Source organism: Triticum dicoccoides, chromosome 2A (assembly GCF_002162155.2).
Source record: "Triticum dicoccoides isolate Atlit2015 ecotype Zavitan chromosome 2A, WEW_v2.0, whole genome shotgun sequence".
NCBI classification, from domain to species: Eukaryota; Viridiplantae; Streptophyta; class Magnoliopsida; order Poales; family Poaceae; genus Triticum; species Triticum dicoccoides.
The window spans coordinates 507,649,275-507,655,462 of record NC_041382.1 but is presented as its reverse complement, the minus strand read 5'-3'; positions in this window follow the sequence as shown (position 1 = coordinate 507,655,462).

Here is a 6,188-nt window from a genome sequence, read left to right as displayed (position 1 = left end):
AGCTCCCCCTCCTCCTCTCCCCCTCTCCCCCTTTGTTCATTATGCAATGGACTAGCATCATACAATGGCATCAAATGGACTAGCATCATACAATGGACTAGCATCATACAATACAAAAATGATTCTGCAGTTCAGACTCAGTCACATGATTCCCGGGGACTTATCAGGAAAGCTAGGCATTTTAGTATCTTCCCAGTTCCCACTACCGTTGTGTACACACTACCATAAGTGTTTTGTTTTCTGTTGCTAGTTATTCTCCTTGGGATTGTGAGAAATAGTACTCCTTGGAGTAGTGAATAAATTGTGATGCATTCAAGCAAGACATTTTAGCTAATAACTAATTGTTCTAAATGTCTGTTTCTGTCCTCATTTAGTGCTTGGTATGTCTCCTGTTCTGGGTCATGGACTTTGTGCCATGCCCACATTGGTTTTCTGTTTGGCCTCAATTTGGCCTGACAAATGATGGTCTACTAGCTGGTCTACTAGCTGGCAAGATGCTTGGTATATATATGTTGTGTTCAGTTTTGGCAGGAGTTCAGAACTGTTAGGCAAAGGTCATGTCTCCGACCATCGTGTCCTTTTTTGCCTTGTCCACCCGAGAGGCCCTTGAGTTTGCTGGAATGTCGATTAACTTCTGTTCCGGCAAATTCGGGTACTCCATATGTCCTATTTTCAGCAAAGGTCATGCTGAAATTTTTCGTGAATTTTAGCATGACTTTGCTAAAAATAGGACATATGGGGTACTTATGACTAATGCATGGGCCGGGGTATCTTAGTAGTTAATTAAGTAGGATCAAGTGCCCCAGCGTACTTGTGACTAATGCATGGCTTTTAGGGCCGAGGTCGAATCTAGATACACCCGCTATCTAGCGGGAAAGGGGAGGGAGCGTTGGAGGAACCGGATGAAGACGAGTTTCATCATGATGATGCTCATCGTGATGACCGCAGCTCTCTTCTATGTGATGGTAGTTTAGATGATCGATATCGACTTGTAATGTGAAGACAAACTCGCGGTCTCGAGACTTGTAATATAATGTTCTATCTTTGTTCGGTCTTTTCAATTCGGAGACTAATATGATGAATTGTATTCGGAGACTAAAATGATGAATTGTATTCAGAGACTAATCTTCTATTGTATTCGATGAATCTGTTGTTGATGTGTGCTGTTTATATTTTGTCCAATTATACATTTTGTAACCTGTGCAAAAAACAGAAAATAAAAAAATAAAAAAAGCCTAATATTCATACTAATGGCGCATCACACCATAGTGCGCCATTAGTATGCCAAAGGATACTAATGGAGCATCATTAGATAGTGCGCCATTTGTATGCCAAACTTACTAATGGCGCATCTCGTTGTCGTGCGCCATTAGTATGCCAAAGCACCTGGGTATACATGGCCCCCTGGGAGGCATACTAATGGCGCACTGTTGTATATACTAATGGCGCATCTGAGGTGCGCCATTAGTATACCAGATACTAATGGCGCACCCGCGGTGCGCCATTAGTAAAATATACTAATGGCGTGCTACTAATGGCGCATCACTAATGCGCCATTAATGGCCAAATTAGGTGCGCCATTAGTAGGCCTTTTCCTAGTAGTGCTCTTCGACAATCGAAGTGACAAATCCTAATCTCGATATATGCCAACTCAACAAACACCATAAGAGACACCTGTAGAGCATCTTTATAATCACCCAGTTATGTTGTGACGTTTGATAACACACTAAGTGTTCCTCCAGTATCGGGAGTTGCATAATCTCATAGTCATAGGAACATGTATAAGTCATGAAGAAAGCAATAGCAACAAACTAAACGATCAAAGTGCTAAGCTAACAGATGGGTCTAGTCCATCACATCATTCTCTAATGATGTGATCCCGTTCATCCAATGGCAACACATGTCTATGGCTAGGAAACTTAACCATCTTTGATTAACGAGCTAGTCAAGTAGAGGCATACTAGGGACACCCTGTTTGTCTATGTATTCACACATGTACTAAGTTTCCAGTTAATACAATTCTAGCATGAATAATAAACAATTATCATGATATAAGGAAAATAAATAATAACTTTATTATTGCCTCTAGGGCATATTTCCTTCAGTCTCCCACTTGCACTAGAGTCAATAATCTAGTTCACATCGTCATGTGATTTAACACCAATAGTTCACATTTTTATGTGATTAGTTCACATCTCCATGTGACTAATACCTAAAGGATTTACTAGAGTCAATACATCGCTATGTGATTAACACCCAAAGAGTGATCATGTTTTGCTTATGAGAGAAGTTTAGTCTACGGTCTGCAACATTCAGATCCGTATGTATTTTGCAAATTTCTATGTTGACAATACTCTGCACGGAGCTACTCTAGCTAATTGCTCCCACTTTCAATATGTATCTAGATCGAGACTTAGAGTCATCTAGATCGGTGTAAAAAGCTTGCATCGATGTAACTCTTTACGACGAACTCTTTTATCACCTCCATAACCGAGAGATGACGTCGAAAAAGTTGCATAGGCCAAATAGGGTTTCACGGACGTGCGCGTCCATGATCCCACAGATTGCAACTAGAAGTATCTGCGTCATCAGCACGTGACAGTCGTGAGACTTCATCCCGCTGAACTTCAGCTTCGCTGGGTCTAGGTATCTGCTTATCTTCCCCGCGTAACCGTAAGGAAGTTTTACTCCTATGAGGCAGGTAAAAAACTGCTCGATCTCCTCCTGACTTAGAGTGAAGCACGCGGGAGGGTGGTCATTTCCAGTCTTCTTGGCCTTTTTGCCTTTGTGACGACTTTCCGTGTCCTGCTTCGCCTCATCATCATCATCATCATCATCATGATCATCATATATAGCGTGAAGCTCCTGCCTGATGCCCATTGATTTCAAGTCTACCCTTGCTTTTGGCCCATCTTTGGTCCTCTCTGGCATGTTGAGCAGGGTACCAAGCAGACTCTCGCACACGTTTTTCATGATATGCATGACATCAAGGCTGTGAGGCACACGGTGGATCTTCCAGTACGGCAAGTCCCAGAAAACAGACCTTTTTTTCCATACCTTCAGCAGCGGCTCTGGCGCCTTTCGCTTCTTTCCCGGCTCTGGCGCCTTTTGCTTCTTTCCCAGCAGTGGGCAGTCTTTCCAATTTTTCAACAGCTCGTCTATTTCCTCGCCGCTCCTCGTACGCGGGCGTCCTCGGGGTTCGGTTTCACCATCGAACAGATCCTTGCGTTTTCTCCATGGGTCATCGTCGCGAAGCCACCTTCGATGTCCCATGAACACGGTTTTCGAAGACCCGGGATCTCTATCTAGCTGGCGATACGTTGTGTCATCCATGCACCTGATGCATCCAGAAAATCCGTGGACCACCTGCCCCGCGACATATCCGTAACCGAGATAGTCGTGCACCGTCGTGAGCAGCGCGGCTCTCATAGGGAAATATTCTTTCTCTGCGGCGTCCCACGTATTGGTTGGCGTTTTCCACAGCGTGTCAAGCTCCTCTTTCAGCAGCCCCAGATACAGATTAATGTCGTTCCCTGGTTGTTTCGGTCCTTCAATTAGCATACTCATGTGAATGTACTTCCTCTTCATGCACAACCAGGGGGGAAGGTTGTACATCCACACAAACACAGGCCAGGTGCTATGTGTGCTTCTCTGGCTGCCAAACGGATTGACTCCATCGGTGCTCGCGCCCAGCACGATGTTCCTTGGATCATTCCCAAATTCTGGGTCTTCGAAGTTCAACGCTTGCCACTGGCTCGCATCCTTAGGGTGACCCAGCATCTTGTCTTTTTTATCTATCTCCGGATCATTTGTGTCATCTTCTCGCTTCTTCTCCTCCCTATCCGCGTGCCAACGCAGGAGCTTTGCTACCTTAGGGTCCGCGAAATACCGGTGCAGACGAGGAGTGATTGAAAAGTACCACGCCACTTTTCGAGGAGCTTTTTTCCTCTTCTTGTATCGAGTGACGCCGCACACCGGACATATGGTAGACTCCGCATGCTCGTCCCGATAAATGATGCAATTGTTCATGCACACATGGTATTTCACGTGCGGTAAATCCAGAGGACACATGATTTTCTTCGCCTCCTCCAAACTGGTCGGGCACTTTTTCCCCTCGAGAAGACGTTCGTGCCAGAATGACATGTTCTCGTCGAAGCATGCGTCGGTCATTTTGTGTTTTACCTTCATCTCCAGAGCCATGAGCGTTACTTTCAGGCGGGTATCCTCGGGCCTGCATCCTTCATACAATGGAGTAACCGCATCTAACTCAAGTTGATCCATCTTGGCTTTCTCTCGGGCGGCAGCTCTTGCGTTATCCATCTGCTTGAGAAGCAGCTCTTGAATATGAGGGTCCTGCACCCAGCCCATCGATGGTCCAGCGTCGTCTGCTCCGCCGGCATCATCATCTTCATGATCATGCCCGTCGACTGCTCCGGCATCTTCCTCATCATCATGTCCTGCATCTTCTACATGATGACTGTGTACAACATCACCGTCATGATCATCTCCTGGGGATTCTTCGTCTTCTGCCCGCCCGAGCCGCGGTGGTTGTCTTGCTGCCCTTCCTCATTTCTTGCCCGGCCCCCATGGACGACTTCGTAGTCATCTTCATCACCTTGCCATCGATAGCCATCCATGAAACCACGGAAGAGCAGGTGGTCCCGCACCTGCCCGGATTCCGGGTCCGCAATAAGGCTCTTCAGCTTGCATCTTCGACACGGACATCTTATCTCCGTCTCGTTCTTTTGAAGCATCTCGGCCTTCGCGGACCTCAAAAACCTATTCACGATGCCTTCGGTCATCATGCAGACCATGGTCGCCTGCGGGGTAGAGCAAAACGATATTTTAGAACCAAGAAAAAATTTGCATGACTTTCCCTAAAAATAGGACCAAAAAGAATGCTTAATGCCAAAATTCTCGCCGAAACGGAAATGAATCAACATTCTGGCAAAATATTGGCAACTATCGAATTTCAAATACCGGTACACCTCCAAACACAAACACATATGCAACACCACAAACATATGCAACACCACGAACATACATAGATCTAGCTAGGCAATAAAAAGTGCATGTGCACATTGTTGTAGGGAGAACAACATAAATATAGCTTCCCCCCTTACTTACCTATCAAAACAAGGTAATTTAACCACTTAAATTGAATGAATCTATGGTGGAAATGAGGTGAAAAAGAGGAGGCACCCGAGACAAGGAGGAGGTGGAGAATAAAGTGGGGAGAAAGTGAGTGTGGGTAGGAGAGGCTGTCCAAAATATCTTGTTGCTGCCCACTTACTAATGGCGCACCAACTCTAAATGCGCCATTAGTAATCCAGGTTACTAATGGTGCACCTCCTGGTGGTGCGCCATTAGTAGTTTTGCAAAAAAAAATACTAATGGCGCACTGTCCCACCATGCGCCATTACTAGTTTAAACTAGTAATGGCGCATGGTGGGACAGTGCGCCATTAGTAGTTTTGCAAAAAAGGGAATAAAAAATATAATATAAAAAACAACATTAGTGGCGCACTTTCCTGCTGGTGCGCCATTACTAGTTACAACTAGTAATGGCGCACTGTATCCGGATGCGCCATTAGTATGTTTGGACAGGCGGACTAGTTAAAAAAAAATTTGATACTAATGGCGCACCCTGGGCCAGGTGCGCCATTAGTAGTTTCAACTCTAATGGCGTATCAGTAGGTGGTGCGCCATTAGTATATACTAATGGCGCACCGCTTGTCTGGTGCGCCATTAGTATCAATCCCATCTATAGCCCTTTTTCTAGTAGTGGAGGTATCTCTGGGCCCTCTCGGTAATGCACATCACTATAAGCCTTGCAAGCAATGTGACTAATGAGTTAGTTGCGGGATGATTCATTACAAAACGAGTAAAGAGACTTGCCAGTAACAAGATTGAACTAGGTATTTAGATAGCGATGATCGAATCTCGGGCAAGTAACATACCGATGACAAAGGGAACAACGTATGTTATTATGCGGTTTGACCGATAAAGATCATCGTAGAATATGTAGAAACCAATATGAGCATCCAGGTTCCGCTATTGGTTATTGACCGGAAGTGAGTCTCGGTCATGTCTACATAGTTCTCGAACCCGTAGGGTCCGCATGCTTAACGTTCGATGACGATTGATATTATGAGTTTATGTGTTTTGATGTACCGAAGTTAGTTCAGA